The 19027-nt window shown below is 46.8% G+C and overlaps 1 pseudogene across 1 annotated transcript in view; it reads left to right on the forward strand.

The window, feature by feature from the left end:
* The first annotated feature begins 1873 nt into the window (after positions 1–1873).
* Positions 1874–19027, forward strand: part of LOC147634756 (uncharacterized) — a 148743-nt pseudogene continuing 131589 nt past the window's right edge. Inside the window, exon 1 of the transcript XR_015266791.1 lies at positions 1874–1952. The product of XR_015266791.1 is annotated as an uncharacterized LOC147634756 (transcript). The remainder of the gene's footprint in view (positions 1953–19027) is intronic.

Genomic DNA, 19027 nt, shown 5'->3' on the forward strand with positions numbered 1-19027 from the left:
CATAAGCTTTTAAATTACTTACCTATAAACAATTACTAATTCTTTACCTTCCTTTGTATAAATTACTTACCTATAAACAATTACTAATTCTTTACCTTCCTTTGTATAAAATTTTGTACATTGCTTTGCCACATGGCCAGAGAAGGGGGTGAAGAGATGGGTTTAGAGGAGATTAGAGAAGATGCTAGAGAGACTAACAAGTGGCAAGGGAAAAAACCCTTGTGCTTTATAGAATAGATACACTCTTCTAACTTAATACTTTAAGCATTTTATTTTTGTACACATTCAATTTTTTAAAGTTTTAGATTGCACCCTTTTGACGTAGATTAAGTCTCAACTTGTTTCCTTATATAATTTCATTGATTTTTATTGTTCAAATAATTTCTAATGCACTTAATATATCCCTACCTCATACACTATCTCTTAATTTTTTTTCGCTGATATGTGCTAATTCTTTACCTTCCTTTGTATAAAATCTTGCTAGACTAATTTAAGTTTCATAAAATCTTTGTGATAATTCTTTACCTTTGTATATTCCATGTACACTTGATAAACTTCAGTTTATATAGCTTGCTCTTTTGATGTATTGCATTATAGCTTGTGATTTTGGATAGCAAGTAGAGAAAATGTATACATAACCTATAGTTTCCACTCATGACATACGCGTTTAACGTATTTGTATTAGTGGATGGATGTATGTTAGTGGTTCTCCTTCAAAGTATGGGCTCTCCTTTCGCATTCTGGAGCTATCCAAGTAGATCATAAGACCTTCTACTCTCAATTTATCATTATTGCCAACTTGGGTCTCTTAATTATTAATTGAATACTTGTCCTTTCTAATACTACTCAAAAGTGTTAGTGTGAATTCTATTCAATTGAAATGTTTCTAATTTCAATGGTTATGTTGGGACTCTTTGTTTTATGATCAACACACACACACACACACACACACGAAAGGTGAGAAGATGCCCTTTGGTTATACTGATGCTAATCTTCTATTTACTAACAATCTTGTATCATGGTGAGAAGATGCCCTTTGGTATGACTAAATACTGATTCTAATCTTCTGTTTACTTACAATCTTGTATCGTGGTGCTTTAGCCAATTGATTGTGCAATTTTTTTTTCGTACTTGTTTTGTACCCTTGATTATATAAAGATTTTTTATCTTTGTCTAACATATGGTTGAGAAAAACAGTGCCATAGTATTTTGCACTTGACATTACGATGTTTCTTTTGGATATTGTTTCTCACACAAAAAAGAAGAAGAAGAAGCAAAATCAATGGGATTAGTCTTTTAATCATTAAAACAATAGCATGAATAATATTGTAAACTACATAATTCACTTATTTGCTCTTATCTAATTAGCAATATTAGAATGTTAATTGAAGATATTAACATCAATCAAAAGTATGTAGCACAATATAACATTTTTTAAAGTGTAGAAATTAGAGATTTGATAATAACTCTCTCTCCTTCTTTTCAAGTTTATTATAAACTCTCATGTTTTGACTAAATAAATGTTAAGCTTTTAATCTCTATCTTCCTCTCTCCAACAAAGGTAGGCTTTTAGAAAGAAATCGTTCTCTTGCAATTGTCGACAAATTCTATATATATATATATATATATATAGTATTGTTGAGTTTTAATTAGAAGTTGGGTTTTGTTTATTTTTATTAAAATTAGAATTAAAACGTTATCAAACTTGAAATGTGAAGCTAGATTGTGCTAGTACACTTTGGCCCATGATAATTGATTTAATACATATTAAGGAGGGTTATAATATTATATATATAAGAATGATAGTTTTTCCTTTTTTTTTTTTCTTTTCCCCCCCAGCTTATTTCTTGAAATAATACCTGCACCATTCTAAGCTGCATGTAGCTATTTGCTTCTACAGTGGTGCCATTTCTCTAAGGACGCTGAACGTGGAGGATTAAGAAGCTGCGAAGGTGCGTTATTTGTGTGGTTTCAAGTGTTCAGAGAAAGAAAGAAAGACAGTTCTGCTAGTGTCTGCAGAAGGCCAAGATGACCTATGCGTCCCAAAAGCATACATAGAGACCGTCGAGGTCTTACACGCATCTGTGTAAGGCCGAGCTATGTTGTGATTTCATGTGTGCTCAAGTTATGCTGTGCTCTGAGAGAGAGAGAGAGAGAGAGAGAGAGAGAGAGAGAGCCAAACCGGGACTTGAAGTTTGGCCTCCTCCTCAGTCCTAACCTCATTCATATCGCAAAACTGGCATACTTGCAGCTCTCAGTTCTCGTGTGAGTGCCTTCTCTCTCCCTGTTACGTCTTTATGGCAACACTTCACATTGACCCACAGGAATAATGCATCCGCCCTATGGCAATGTTTGTATGCTAGATGTCATCAATGATGAGTCTATGCACCTCTTAGGTGCATAGTGCATTGGTATTGAACAATATGGAAACATTCAATGATCATACTTAACACACGGAACCAAAATGATGTATTTCGGGTTCAAAAATTTTTTTTTTTCCATACTCTTGGGGTACTGCCATTTATAGACAATGTTATTATTGCAATGTATAGAGACACATACGGTGCACCATAAGCTGCATGGTGTGTGTGTTTTTTTTCCGGGAAAAAGATCCTTCAATTAGTTAAAGAAAAAATAGCCACAAAGAGCCCACGACAGGCTACATATAAACTCACCTCATATAAGGGCAGGAAAAAAGTGATCATAAGGGGAAGAGATGCTTCTCCTCCAAATGGCCGCTCTGTGAGGAGTAGGCTATCTCATACAGGGGGAGGGGGGGGGAACAACGACACAGGTGGTCTGTAGTGCCAAATGGGGTCACTGCCTCTATCTGTGAGGAAAGGACCAGGCCTCCAAAGTCTCAAGAAGGCTTCCCACTGCTTCCGCATGCAGTCAGAACCTCCCTGTAGCTTCCCCCACTAGCCGAAGAGGGTGTGAATAATATCAAGCCATATGCTCCCTATGGTCTCCGTCGGCGGAGTGTGGGTACCCTAGATGGCCTCGCTGCATCTAGCACGCCAAATGTGCCAGGCTGTGATGCTACTGCAAATCTCCCACCTCTGGCATGAGCCTAGCTACTAGTCACCTGCAGGAGGGGCTGTGACTGGTACTACTGCAATACGATGGTGAGAGATCTGAAGGGCTAGCTCTCCCCCATCCTCCTCATCATAAGCCATGATTGCTCCAACCTCTGTGGCCCAAGCGACAGTGCCCCAAGTGATGATCCGAGTCGATGCCCTGTCCATAGCGAAGATGCAGAGAATCCGCTGCCGAATGTGCTGAGCCTTCGAGCAATCCCAAAAGCAATGTCACTGAGACTCCAGATGGTGGTTTGGGATAGCTTTTGGCCTAGAAAGATCACACTCGATCTTTGGTTGATGGCACATGCCATGAGGATATCGTGTCTGGGAAACACTCCTAACCACACTGGGGGGTCGGGTTTGGAATAGGCATCAGCCACTCTTGAGGGATAGCTGAGTCAATGTCGATGTTGAGCCTATCTTGACCCCGGATCCGTGTCAGGTCTCTCTCTTGCTCCTCTAGGGGTAACTGCTTGTGTGCAATTCAATCTCCAAGAGACCTGGTTGGTCCCATGCTAAAGGCTCCCCAAGATACATGAGGGCGAGCCATAGTCACGGGGGACGGGGACGGGGACGGGGACAGGAACGGGACGGGGGACGATCGTATGTAGGGAACGGGGACGGGGGTAGGAACGGCACTTAAAAATTACTTTGTCGGCGCCACCCACTTGCCTATACGGGCAAAGCTTGCATGCCCATGGCCGTGCACCGCATCCATGAGGGGATGGGGTGTGATTGACCTCATCCCACCATGTCCATCCCGTCATCCTTCTACGGGAAGTTGGAACTTGAAGTGCCGTAGCCACGTGAGGAGGATGCCATGGATGATGGATGCCCATTGTCTCCTTGTCACTTGATAGCTTGAGAGAGAAAGAAAGAAAGAAAGATTTTATTAACGTCTTCCAAAAGACCGAACTCGGCTTATGAGACAAATCAGTGTACCTGTGTGGGGTATCCTCTGTCATCCCAACAAAATGAAAAAGTACTGAACTAAAAAGCTGAATCTGGGTGTGCAATAAGTACAATGAGTGGGGGAGGTGATGGAGCTCTACTACTAGGAGAATGCAAAGCTATATGCATGGAGTATACAATCATGATATGCAACCTAGCTAGCTCCATCCTGTACCATACTGGGGGTATAGAATGGTGTACATCAATGAAGGGGGTGTCCACAGCTCCCTGAAGAACATGCCTGGGTCTGCTCTGAAGCGAGCCAGTCGCTCCGCACCCTCTCTGTGAAACTGAGCTCTGATCTCGGTCATCTCTCTCTATAGGCGTGGTGTTCGAAAGCCAGGTGTCCTCTGTCTCCTGCGGGCTCTGAGTGTCTCTGCTCTCTGGAGAGTAATTCCCTGCTGTGTAGGGGCTGGGAGTGGGGTGGATCTCTGAAAAAATGTAGTAATCTGTGTCTGTCGTCCCCCCTCTGGAGCTGTCTGAGCCTGTAATGATGTCTCTCTGTGACGCTATATGTTTAGAATGAATCTCCCCAGTATGCGCTGGTCTGCTGCCTCAAAGATCTGGCGTAGGGAATATGGCTCTCTGAATAAAATGGGATATCTCTCTCTGATGGGTGTATGTGCTCTGCATCTGCATACATAATGCTCCTCACTCTCCACCTCCTGTGTGCACAATCTGCATACCCTCTCCTCTCGGGGGATCCGTGCTGCTCTGCCAGTCTCGATCACCAATCGATGTGATGAGACTCTAAGTTGACCAATAGCTACTCGGGAGCCGTGTGGTAAAAAGCCCTCCATGTATCTAGGCCTCTATAAATCCATCATTAGTGATACTCATGAAGTGATCTCTGTAGTATAGCATCTTCGGTGGAAGAGGCTGTGTAGGTGATATCCATGTCTCTCGTGTATAGAGCTGCCATAGGTCCTGTCTCAATAATCTGTTCCTCTCACTATGAGAGACGGATATGTGGTGCATCCCTGTCATACTGGAGTGGTAGATGATCCATGTCTAGGCCATGCTGTGAGAACCAATGTGTGACCTGTGCATACCATGATCCTCTGTCTCCTGCCTCAGCCAGCTGTCTAGATGCCTCAAAAGCTCTGTATGACAATCTGTCCTGTGGCATCTCTCTGAATTTGTCTAACAGGCATATAGTCTGGAATATGGCCTCTACCATCATAGGAGGCGCAGCAAACTCTGCTCGGATAATGTCATGAGGTACTGACGGTTTGCTGCGTATCATGCATGCCATCATGAGGGCCTGTGGTCTCTCTATCTGTGTCCACCAATGGGTAGCAAGTCTTGGCACCCATACCACTGCTCCATACATCAGTGCCGGTGCGACTAATGTGTCAAATAGCCACCCCTTCGTCCGGGGCTCCTGAAAATGCGCCTGGTGGCACTGTCTCTCTAGCATAGCCAATGCTGCATATCCCCGTGTCAATCTGGCTCTGGTTGCTAAACCCATGGTGAAACGCGTGGCTGCTGTCTGCAGAGAAGGTAACCTTGATGATCTGTCATCAAGGTGAATCTTTGTCCCAAGAGATAATGCCTCCATAGCTTTAGAGCATAAACTATTGAGAGTAACTCCAAGTTATGGAGAGCATAATTTCTCTCATGCGGCCTGAGCTTTCTCGATTCATAGGCTACTGAATGACCTTCTTGCATGAGTACACCTTCTTAGGCAAAGCCACTGGCATTTGTTACTACTTTAAAGGGTATGGAAAAATTTGGCAATTTAAGAACAGGGTTGGAGCCTTCAGCTTATCAAAAGCACTTTGACATGAAGTCGTCCACTGAAATGGGATATTCTTCTTGAGAAGGTTGGTCAAAGGAGATGCTATCTGAGCATACTTGGGTATAAAGATTCGATACCACCCAGTTAATCCTAAGAATGCTTTGACTTCTTTAACTGTCTTCGACTCTGGCCAATCTACGACTACTTGGATTTTAGCGAGGTTAGGAGAAATTCCATCCCTAGATACTATGAATCCCAAATAATCAACACGATCTACTGAGAAGGTACATTTACTCTTCTTTGCAAAGAGTTTGTGCTATCTTAAAAGATCTGTAAGACTTTATGCACATGACCTTCATGATCTGCTGCATTCTTAGAGTATATCAGAATGTCATTGAAGAAGACAGTAACAAAATCATCCAAGTATTCTCTGAGAATATCCTGCATGAGGCGATTAAACGTGGCTGGGGCATTTGTTAATCTGAACGGCATGACTGTAAATTCATAATGCCCAGTGAGTATTGAAGGTTGTCTTTGGGAAATCTTGATCTTTGATTCTAATATGATAATATCCACATTTGAGATCTATCTTGGAGAAGATCTAGGCTCCACTTAACCGATCAAAAAGCTCATCAATCCTAGGTACACGTATGATGTCACCACCTCCACCTGGCGTCCTGCGAGAGTGAATGTCAGCTGACTCTTGCCCTGTCTCAATGTATGAAAGACCATAACCTTGGTTTTCCCAAGGTTCATAGTAAGACCCCTCTGTGTGCAGAAATCATGGAGTGCATGTAGATGCTGCTGTAGACCTCCTGGAGACTCAGACACTAATACAATATCATCAGCATAAAGCATAATATGTACTGAGGTACCTGCTAGATCAACTCCATCTCCGCCTCCACGTGTAATGAAGTCAGCCACCTCATCAATGTATAACCCAAATAGCGTGGGGGAAAGTGGGCATCCTTGCTTCACACCAATGGTGCTAGCAATAGTCTCGGACATACCTCCTAGGCATCTGACTTGCCCAAAAACCTGCTCATATAATGCATAGATGCCCCAGGTCATATCTGCTGGTATGCTAAGAGACTGCAGGCGAAGAGCCTCTCTCGTGGTACTGTGTCAAATGCCTTGCGGAAATCCACAAAGTAGCAATAGAGCTTTCTCTTCCTCACTCTGGCCTGATCAATCATACATCTCAAAGTGAATACATGGTCAGTGGTAGAGAAAGCAGAGAGAGAGAGAGATGAAATGAAATGAAATGTTATATTAACGTCTTCAAAAGGCCAAAGTGACCTATGAGACCAAAGTTACAACCATGTGACATCTGATACACTGTCTGGAAAAGAAAAGAAAGAACTGAAGGTAAGTATCTAGCCCTACAATACATCAGTAGGGAGCATCCGGAAGCAGCAACTAGGGAGAGTGGGAAGCTAATGCTACTAGTCAAAATGGGGTACATGAGTACATGGATACATGAATACATGAATATGGGTGAGTACAAAAGTGACAGTGAGTACAACAGTATATGGTTGGAGTTGTAATCATCCTAGGAGCTCTAGCATGGGTCTCTGCCGGATGGCCTGGATATCTGCCATAGTGAGATGCCTGGTCGGACGAGCCCGATGCCTCGCAATGATGCTCTGAATCCTCCGGTGTAGGCACCGTCTCTGATGTGAGGATCCGCGAACCCTCGTGCGTCTGGATCTGCCCAACTGGATAGCTCTCTCAACTAGAGTCCCACGGGGTGCCCACTGCTGGGCTATCGGCTGTGTGCGCTCCCGGGTAGTCCCTCTAAAGAAGTCAGTAATCTGTCTCTATGTGGACTCCCTGCCAGTCGGGCGTCTGCTCCTGATAGTGGACTCTCTGAGCCTGTGGATATCCAAGAGATAAGAACCCAAGCATCGCTGATCACAATAGTCCATGACTCTAGCCAGTGGTCCAAATCCCTCTCTGAAAAGGCAATGGTAGTGCCCTTGAATCTCATAATATGTTGTGTAGCACAGATGTAGTGCTCCTCCGTCTCTGGCTCTATCCAACAAATCTGACAAATCCATTCCCTTGGAGGTATGCCTCTAAATCTGCCTATCTCTATCTCTAACTGATGTGAAGAGGTGCGGATCTGCCCAATGGCGCACCTCAATCCATGAGACAGATGGGTATCCATGTAGCTCGGTCTAAGTATAAAGCTATCCATGAGAGAGAGAGAGTGAGTGAGGCTTGTGCCTTGAAAGTTGAGGGAGAACTTGAGTTTAAGGGTGGGCACTGGGTGGGCGCGCGCGCGCGCGCGTGTGTGTGTGTGTGAGTGAGAGAGAGAGAAGCTTGAGAGAGTGTGTGTGAGGGAGAGAGTGTGTGAGTCTTGAGAGGCTAGAGCTTGTTTGTGTGAGAGCTTGAAACTTGAGACCTTGGCCCTTGAGGCTTGCCGCTTGAGGGAGAGAGTGTGTGTGTGTGTGAAGCTTAAGCTTGAAGTGTGAGAGGGAGTGTGTGTGTGTGTGTGTGTCTTCTTATAGGGAGGGAGGCAAGAGAGGGCCCAAGGCCCAAAGCCTTAAAGGCTCAAGGCCTATGGGCCAAGGCTAAAGGCCTAGGAAAAGCCCCCCCCAAACGGCCATAAAAAAACGGTAAAAAATGTGACCGTCGCCCAAACATTAACTTGGGGCGTTCCCATGCAGCCGTCCCTCACAGCCGCCCCCTCTTGGATCCGTCCCCGGAACGCCGTCGTCCCTTGTGAGGGACGCCCAGCTAGGGACGTCTGTTCCCGTCCCAAAGTGTTTCCGGGACGGCGTCCCCCCGTTCCAAGGGTCCGTCCCCTCCGTCCCTTGTGACTATGGGGCGGGCCCCCAACATGTGGCCATTGGGTAAACGGATCAAGGGGTTCCAGACCAAAGGCTGCTGGAGCCACTTCTCTGAAGCAACTGGAACTAGCTGTCTAAGGGCTGGCCTGAGATAATTCCAAGTCCGAAGTAAACTGGATGCAAATCTGTCCTCAGAAGCTGGGCTAAAACCACGTGCTCTCATCTTTGTGAAGATCCATCGGGTGCTCTGCGGCCTCGGGCCCCCAAGGCTCAAAGTGCGGGCTGAAATCTGGGCCAATAAGAAATCCTGCCAGGGGTCACCACCGGGAAGGAGCCCTCTGACAATCAACTTGCCCAGCAAGGCACGACTTTGAATAGCTGGATCGATGAGGCCGAGCCCCCCTCTGCTACGTGGCTGAATGATCACTCGCCATGCCACCTTGGCCCTGGCTAGCCTCCCATCACTTTTGGCCCATAAGAAGTTTCAGATCAATCATTGAACCTGGCCAATGCATGCCCGAGAAAAGGCCTAGCATGAAGTGATGTACCACATGGTGGCTAGCACTAGTAGTACCTGGTTTGCCACCACCACTGTGCATGCCCGAGAAAAGGCCTAGCATGAAGTGATGTACCACATGGTGGCTAGCACTAGTAGTACCTGGTTCGCCACCACCACTTTGCCTGCTAGGGAGAGCCTCCCAAGCTCCAACATAAAAGCTTCTTTCGAATACTTAGAAGAAGCGGGGCGAGCTGCTACCCGGGAGAGATTTCTATTTCAACCTGGCAACCGAGATATCGAACTGGAGTGCCCCTTGGGATCCACTGAAAATCCTCAACTGGTCGCCAAGTCGGGGCGGGTGCTGAGCCTACCCAAAAATCACACGACTTGTGCCAGTTGATTTGTGCTCTTGAAGCGCGTCAAAAAAACCTCGATCGCCTTCACAAATCATTGTAGATTCCCCACATCTCCTGCAAGGAAAGCTGCTGTATCATCTGCAAACTCTGAGTCCAATAGCTCCTCCTCTGTGCGATGGGGAAGACACAATCGCTGAAGCCCGGTCTCCTGGGTGGAGAGAACTACTCATGGCCTCGGCGACGAATAGGAAGAGGTAAGGTGCCAAAGGACAGCCCTGTATAACTGAGCGGGAGAGAGGCCCACGGGCTTCCTGAATGAGAACTTGGCTCTGTGAGGCTGAGCAAAGTCTTGAGACTCCACGAATCCACTCCATGGGGAATCTCATCCGGCTCATAGTGCCCTCCAGAAAGCTCCAATCCACCCTATCATAAGCTTTCTCAAAGTCTAGGAGTAGCACAATGAGGTCTTGTTGCCGCATCTTGGCCGAAGCTGTTGCCTCCCAGAAGGTGAAGATGTTGTCCAGTGATGGGGAGAAAACCAGAATTAGGGTTTAGAGTTCATTCATGGGAGACATACACAGAGAAGCAAGGGGGAGAGAGAGAGAGTTGTGGGGATAAGTCAACTCACCAAAAGCATGAGTGTGTGACTCCCCTATCACACATGTATATTGCACTAGTACACATAGTGCACTTAGTACATTAAAAGTACTAAGTGTACTATGTACTATAACTTATGGGCTTGTACACACTATAAGGGTGGGCATAACGCCTTTACCCCAACAACCTCCCACTTAAAGGCAAAGTGCCCTTAAGTAAAGGAAAAAAAAAAATCAGCATGTACATGATAATATACAAGGCCATATCAAGGCTGAAAATGGCCTCATCCAATGCCCATCAAGTGTCTGCAATGAGCAAACCGCTCCGGAGGCAAACTCTTCGTCAACAGATCAGCCGGGTTGTCATCCGTGTGAATCTTAACAAGCTGAATTTGCTTGTTCTCTATCACCTCTCTGATGAAGTGATACTTCACATCCACATGCTTCGTCTTTGCATGAAAAACAGGGTTCTTTGCCAACTGAATGGCACTCTGACTGTCACAATGCAACAATGGAATATCCCCTGTATAACCCAAATCAACCACTAACCGAGATAGCCATAATGCCTCCTTGCAAGCCTCTGTGGCTGCAATATACTCGGCCTCTGTAGTAGATAAGGCAGTGCACTTCTGCATCCTAGATATCCATGACACAGCACCTCCTGTGAATGTAAATACATAACCGGTAGTAGACTTCCGGTTATCTGGATGACCGGCATAATCCGAATCTGTGTAACCATGCACTAATGCATCCTGTTTGCCAAAGCAAATGCACATATCCTGTGTGCCCTTCAGGTATCTCATGACACCTTTCACTGCTTCCCAATGCTTCTTGCCAGGGTTGGCCATGTATCTAGAAACCACTCCCACTGCAAATGCAATGTCCGGCCTAGTAGCAACCATGGCATACATGAGACTGCCACAAGCTAAAGCATACGGAATCTTGGCCATATCAGCCCTGTCACTATCCGACTGTGGGCTGTCCATAGCACTGAGTTTCACATATGGAGGCAAAGGAGTACTAGCTTTCTTCCCCCCGTCCATATTGAACCTCTGCAGGACTTTGCCAATGTATTCCTTCTGAGACAAATACAACACATGCTGATTTCTGTCCCGAAGTATCCGCATACCCAAGATGTGATTTGCATCACCCAAATCCTTCATATCAAAGGTTTGATGCAGCCTCTGCTTCAAGGCATCCATCTCTTTACGAGATTTCCCGGCAATCAACATATCATCAACATACAAAATGAGAATCAAGAGACTGCCATCCAAAGCTTTCTTGGTGTACAAGCAGTGATCTATGTCACTTCTCCTGAATTTCTGAGATTTCATGAATGTATCAAATTTATGATACCATTCTCTTGGTGCCTGTTTGAGCCCATAAAGACTCTTTTTCAGCTTGCATACAAGCTTCTCCTTTCCACTCACTGCATAACCCTCTGGCTGCTGCATATATATCTCCTCATGGAGATCACCGTGAAGAAAAGCAGTCTTCACATCCATCTGAATCAAGTCCAGATCATCATGTGCAACCAAAGCTAACAGAGCTCTAAGTGTGGTCATTTTGACCACTGGAGAGAAGATCTCATCAAAGTCCACACCATATTCCTGCTTAAAGCCCTTAGCCACTAACCTGGCTTTGTATCTTGGCTTAGCATCTGATGCAACTTTGAGCCTGTATACCCACTTGCATGGCAAAACCTTTTTGCCTGCAGGCAAAGGCACCAACTTCCAAGTTCCATTTTTATGCAGAGAATCCATCTCTGACTTCATGGCACGCTCCCATAGAGCCTTGTCTGCCCTTTGCGGAAGCAAGAATGCAACTTTTCTCCCACTTTTTGTGATGAAAACACCAAAATCTGGTTGCTGCAGATTTTGGACAGCACCTTAAATGTGCTCTTTTGCCCTTCCAAAGTACTGTACAGCAGTACTAAGCGCTCACCAATGATGTACCAAACCTGTACCGGCAAGTACAGCAGCTGAATTTGAACCTTTTGGTCACTCAAAACAGTGTACAGCCATGCCAAAACATGCACAAAGCTGTGCCAAATCTGTACCAGCAGGTACAATAGCAATAAATGCTCTCCTGGCTGTCCAAATGAGTGAAAATCAGACTTTAACAGTCCCGAACACTGCATGCAACAGTTCCGAACAGAAATTGGGCAAAAGCCCCTTGACTGCAAGCTGATTTCTGAGGATTCAAGGCATAAATGTCTTGCCTGTTGCTTTGCCAAGCTCAACAAGCATACAAACTTGAAAAGCCCCTTGATTTGAGATCAATTTCTGATCATGCATGGTACATTGACGCACATGAAGGCATCCAGAGTGTTCACGATGCTTCCCCCTGGCCACATATACATCAAATACATGAAAGCCCCTTGATTTACAGGCACATTGAGTGCTTGTAAGGCATCAACACATTATCCACAGCATCAAATGCGATTGCCTGCATGCAAATCAACCAAATCGGCACAAAAGCCCCTTGATTTGCACTGCAATTTGCTGCAATTTTGCCTGTGCGATTTTTCACATCATACAGCATGTATGAGTGCTTAATTGCACAATTACATCAAAAGCCCCAAATTTCGACATCCAATTTCCTGCAAATTGATCCTGATTTGACCAATTTCCTGCAAATTTAGCCTGATTGTGACCAATGTCACCCAATTTTGCCAATTTTGCTCAAAAAATTGAGCAATTGGGCACCTGTACCTGCTCAATTGTTGATTGTACTTGCTCAATTGCAAATCCCAAAAAAAAATTGAGGCAAATACCTTGAAATTTCTGATTTTCCTTCAATTTGCAGGCTGTTGCAGGAAGAGGGGGCGTCGATTTTTGCTGTTGATGAGGTGCTGCACACACTGACTGTGTGGATGTTGAAGGTACTGCTGATGCGAGGACGACGTGCTGCTGGTGACTGTTGTTGAGCTGGCTGCGCCTGGTTGGCTGGGCAGCCCTCTGCGCTGCCTGATTGGGCAGCCCTCTGCTGGGCAGCGTGGCTGCTGCTGGGCAGCGTGGCCCTACCTGGCTGAACCCCACGATCAGCTCCCACGCTCAACTTCACGCTATGTGGACCAGCCGATCAAATGCGCTTGTCGCCTGCGTTGTGATGCAACGCCCGCCTGGTAGCGCTTCGCTCGCCTAGCGCACTTACGCGCTACACGCAAATTGGGTAGTGATGTTGCTTCGCCTGCGTATATCTGATTGCTGCTGCAAGCTCCTTCGCCTACGCTCACTCACGCGCTTAACACGCCTTTCGCCTAGCGCTGTGCGCTGGAACTCCACGCTTCACCAGCTTAATGCCCAGCGACCTTCGCTTATATTCGCCTACGTGTACCAGCCGACGACTAACCAGCAGCCTTCGCTACTCGCTCGCCTCCACGCTCGACGCTATTTGTTGCACAGAACCCGCTTATGCTGCCTTGGCTCACGCTTGAAATTGACGGTTTATCCTCTTCGTTCGCTGGCCCTTCCTTCAGCGTGAGAAACGAGCACCTGGCAGAAGCGTTTGCTTTGCTGCTGCCTTCGTTCACGCCCAGCACTCAGCTAACAGAGGTTTCTTTGCTCGATCAAACAGAGAGGACGGGTCTGCTCCAGCTCAAGCTCTGATACCAGTTGATGGGGAGAAAACCAGAATTAGGGTTTAGAGTTCATTCATGGGAGACATACACAGAGAAGCAAGGGAGAGAGAGAGAGAGTTGTGGGGATAAGTCAACTCACCAAAAGCATGAGTGTGTGACTCCCCTATCACACATGTATATTGCACTAGTACACATAGTGCACTTAGTACATTAAAAGTACTAAGTGTACTATGTACTATAACTTATGGGCTTGTACACACTATAAGGGTGGGCATAACGCCTTTACCCCAACATCCAGAATGCTCCAATCCTGAACAAAGCCAGTCGGAGTGTCGTGGATAAAGTCTGGGAGAAAAGGCTGAAGTCTCCTGCTGATGGCCTTGGCCAAGATCTTATAGGCTGTCCCTAGAAGAGTGATGGGTCTCCACTCTTGGATCTCCAATCTGTCATCACCTCCTTGGGAATCAAGTGAATCAAGCTCTCTGAGAGCCTCTCTGGCATGGCACCTATGATCATAATCTCATTGAAGGCAGCATGAAGGCCACCTTCCATGAGGTCCGAATGGCGAAGAAAGAAGGGAGACTGGATGTCACCATTTGGTCCCTTCACCAGTCTTGACCAGCGTTTCACACATTGAGCGGAACCAAGGTGTGAACGGGGATTTTCCACATAAGAAAGTTGAAGCATCTATTGGAAAAGTTTGGCCTGAAAGATGGCCACACAGCATGAGCAGCATGGGATTTTATTCATCAAAGTGACTTATAATATTTATAAGTCAGTGTGTTCACATATCATTAATGATGGGTTGGACATATTATTGTTTTTGGGCTTGGATAGGTGGACAAAAGGAGGCGCCTAGATGAAACTTGGGCATCAACCTAGGAAAAGCATAAAAGTTGATATATTTGGGCAAGTTCAGTTATTTTTGGGCCCAAACTTGGAGTACAAGCCAAGGAAAGCATAAAGTGGATATTTTGGGCTGGTTTAGCCACTTTTAGCCAAAAAGGGGAAAAGCACTTCAAAAATAGAGCTAGTCGACTCTATTAAAGTAGGTTTGGGTATCATCATGCACATCCCTCGTGGAGATTTTCTCTCTTCTCTCTGCTTGCCGACTTGTTCCAAAGATGCTACAGGGCTGGTCGACTTCTTCCGTAGATGCTAACAGGGTTAGCCGATTGCAGATTCTCTCTCTCTCTCTCTCTCTCTCTCCTCTGTTGCACTGGCCGTACAGCATACAGCCCCGTCTTCCCTCTTGCACAGGCCGTACAGCACCCCCTCTTCTCTCTACGCTGACTGTACAGATGGTACAACAGCCATACAGTGGTGCTGCAGCCGTACAGAAGGCGGTACAGGTTTCCACAACAAAGGGCTATTTTTGGCTGTTTTTGGGACAGCTTTGAGGCTTTCTTTGGGGGCTGATTTGAGGCCCAGTTTTGGGGCTGAATTGGCACGGAGTTTGGGGCAGCTTTTGGCTCCGTAGTGGGCTGATTTATGGATGGTTTATGAGCTGATTTTTGGGGACTGTTTTGGGGGAGTTTTGGACTGCTCCTAGAGATGTTTGTATCTTGGCACTGGATAGTTTATCTGGCCAAGATTTATGCTAATGCTTTGTGGGAAAATCCGGTGTTGTGTGCACCCGCACCTTGGTATCTTGTAAAAGCTTCTATGTGAATAAAGTAGTTCCTACGAGAGGCCGACTGTTCTGGCTTAGTGCTGTGTTTTTATATTGTTTATGGTTCTTCCGCTGTGTCTTCATGCTCTATGTTTGGTACCTAAAGTGTTGGTCTATTCTATTGTTACAGGTCCCCTACCCCAACTTGTGACACTGGAAGCCCGTCCGCCCCGGGCATTGGCCCTAGGAAGTGCTGTCGCTCCCTCCGCCAACTCCTCAGCAGTAAAATGTGTCAATAAGAATGACCGAAGAGAAGGGGGAACCACCTCCCTTGTATGCCGCCAAACCCTCTCGCGTGCTTCCACCACCTGTGGAGATATTGGGACACTAGTGAGGAGGGATTGAAAAAAGTCAGTGGCGATGGCTCTCGCCCGGGGGGGATCTGAAACAATAGCTTAATCCTGGTCATGCAACTTGGGAATACTATCTCAAAAGAAATCCCCTGTGATTCTATCGCTTGCCTGAGTCCAGAAAGAGGCCCTGGCATGATACCTGTACTACACCCTCCTCTCCTCTATGGATCTAATCTTTGTACGAGCAGCGGCAAGCTAACTCTCGATCCATTGACTATCCGGGGACCTCTCCTGAAGCCGCTGTAGAGAGGCAAGACTCCTCCGCAAACTCCTCTCCTGCTCCCGGAAACCCTCTAATTGGCTATGGGCCGCCTCCTACAAGAAACAACTGATCTCCCCTAAGCCCTCATCCACTGTGTGTAGTAGAGCTTGAAAGAAAATCCAATCGTGCCCATATTTGTACTATCGTGCTGCATATCTTTGGGTCCTGAATGAGGCTGTCCGGGATCCTCGAGCTCGTCTACCTGTCATGCCTCCAGGGGACCAGTAAAAATAACCGTGGTGTGGTCAGAAAATGTAGTGCCTGCCAAATTACCAATCATACCCCCTCGGCTGCAAGCCCACTCATCCACGTAAAATCTGTCAAGTCTAGAGAGGGTGGGCCTATCCGATCTCAAGAAGCGAAGGCTCCCAGGGCTATGCCCAAACTCTGGAAGATGCCAAGGGTCCTATCCCCTGACAGCAAGAGCCATCTCCTCCCAGGTCGGGTACTGTGCTCCTAAAACTATGGTTGTGCCACCCCCAAGTCTGTCCTCTGTTGCCTTTATCCTGTCTACTTTTATACACCAGGGCCTTTGTTGTGGGTGTGCCCGCCCTTATGAGGTGTTTTATCATTTTTCCTCACTCGTATTTTTTCCCTGTTTTTCTCCATTTTTTCATGGTGTGGAGGGATGCCAGATGTTGGCAGAAGTCTCTGGTGGCTGGCCGACTGCCCATTCAGCGCTGGCCGACTGCCCAAACAGCAGTCGTGGAGTTTCCTCTGCTGGCCGACTGCTTTATTCAGTCGTGGAAGCATTTAACTGCTGGCCGACTGCCTTATGCAGTCGTGGAGAGCCTCTAGAGCAGGCCGACTGCTTGCATGGGGCATATAAATAGGCCCCATGCCCCCCACCACTTTCTCATTGAGTTATTTGCGGGATCTTGTGTATAGAGAAGAGTTTACACACCTATCTCTCTGTGTTTCTTGTGCTGTCTATTTTCTGCATTCTACTTGCTCTTGTCAACCCAAGTTTGGTTATCATTTCCGTTGCATATTCTGACATGGTATCAGAGCCCTAGGCTCGTGATAGATCTTGGGAGTTTTCTGAGCAAGTGGGGGATCGTTAGGTTGCTGATTGGTGGACTGTTTTGGATTGTTTGGGAAGAGAAGGTGCAAGAGAAAGGCGGGCTAAGGAGCTGGACAGCCACTTGCAGGTTTGAGAGTTTTTTTTCCCACCCACCCACCCTTTCAGTTTACTCCCCGCGATGGCAGATCTACTAGAGATGGCTGAGAAGCACGTGAAGATTCCGACTCTCCCCACGTTCCCAGTGGACCGTCAGTTGGACGGGTCCAAATACGGCATCTGGAAGGTCATGATGGAGTCTGTGCTGGAGTCATATGACCTTGCTGATTTCATCATCATCGGGGTTCCACGCCCGGAAGCAGAAGAAGGGGAGTTACTATCAATGAGGAAGGACCGAGAGGCACAGGCACACATGTGGGATCGTGTCAATGCCAGGGTCCGGTCATTTATTTTCCACAACTGCACCCCACAAGTGATCAATCATGTAAAGCACATGACGCTGGCGAGAGGCATATGGGAGCACTTGGCTTCTCTTTATAACAGGGTATCACCCATGAAACGGATCTCCTTGGAAGTGCAGATGCGGGTTATGAACCCTGCAAAGTCCTCGATGATGTGGGAACACATTAACAAGCTGCAAGCCCTTCAGCAAGAAGTCCTACAAGCTGGGAAAGAGATATCATCTGAAGACATGGCCATCACTTTGTTGTCCCACTTGCCTGCTCAGTATTTTGCTTTCTATTCCTCGTTGATTACGAGTGGCAGGCTCAGCACCATTACCTGGGAGGAGCTTGTGCCAATGGTCTTGGACCAGGAGGAACGTCTCAGAAACCCTCCTCACAGCGGCGGTTCGGAGGCCTTAACTGGCCAACGGTCGAAAGGCCGGAATAACAACAAGGGCAAAGGGAAGGCATCACCGGAGAAGTCTTCTAAAAGAAGCCTGACTCAGAACGAGAGAAGCTGAAGGCTGAAAGATTCTGCAATGATTGTGGCGAGAAAGGCCACTATTGGAGGAAGTGTCCTAAGCGGACAGGGAAGAGTGCTGATTCCTCAGCCTCAGCTGCAAAGACTCCGGCATTTGTGCACTTAGAGATGATGGACTCCGACGCTTCATCATCTTTGAGCGAGGAGGCAGTTGGCTTCACCGCGAAGGATACCCGGGAATGGATTCTTGACAGTGGTGCTTCCAGGCACATGACTCCATCCCGTGACTTCTTTCTGGATCTGAAACGGCAGTCACGTCGCATCTTTATTGGCGACAACTCCACTATTCCGATACATAGTGAGGGCCGGATGGAGATTATTCCCGACGGCAAGGGGGGGCAAGCATGCTTCCCGTGTTCTTTATGTCCCTGCTCTGGGTTTTCATCTTCTGTCAGTGCATGAAGTATGCAAAATTGGCTTTCGGGTGGAATTTGAGGAGCATTCAGTTGCTCTAAGGGACCGTGAGACTGGCCAGGTTGTTTGGGAAGGCGGTGTGGAGAATGGTATCTACAAGCTCTCTGCACTCTCCTCGTTGACATGTTCTTAGGTCGGAGATTTGTGGCACTTTTGTTTTGGCCACTTAAATGTGGATGCATTGAGGCGAGCTTTCCGAGACCAAATGGTGGTTGGCTTGCCAGATGTTGGTAGTAGGCAAGGGCGCTGCAGTTCTTGCATACGTGGTAAGCAGCACAGGGAATCCTTTCCGAAGCAGGCTTCCAGGTGGGCTTCAAAACCATTGGAGTTGATTCACACTGACTTGTGTGGACCTCAGCAGACACCATCTTTGGGAGGATCTCTCTACTTTATGCTGCTGCTTGGTGATTGTACCAGATTCACGTGGGTCTACTTTCTTTCCCAGAAGGACCAAGCTTTTGCTCGGTTCAAGGATTGGCACGTGATGGTGGAGAAAGAGTCTGGATTTCAGGTCAAGACTCTCAAGGCTGATAAAGGAGGTGAATTCTCCTCGACTGTATTTCTCAGATTTTGTGCAGATCATGGCATCAAAAGGGAACTGGCCAATACAGGATCGCCTTCGGAGAATGGAGTTGTCGAACGCAAGAACAGGACTGTGGTGGAGATGGCGAGGACCATGCTGGAGCATCGTGATCTTCCTCGTCCACTTTGGGGACAGGC

This window comes from Cibotium barometz, chromosome 10 (assembly GCF_041138505.1).
Source record: "Cibotium barometz isolate CiBa-2024 chromosome 10, ASM4113850v1, whole genome shotgun sequence".
In the NCBI taxonomy this organism is placed as follows: domain Eukaryota; kingdom Viridiplantae; phylum Streptophyta; class Polypodiopsida; order Cyatheales; family Cibotiaceae; genus Cibotium; species Cibotium barometz.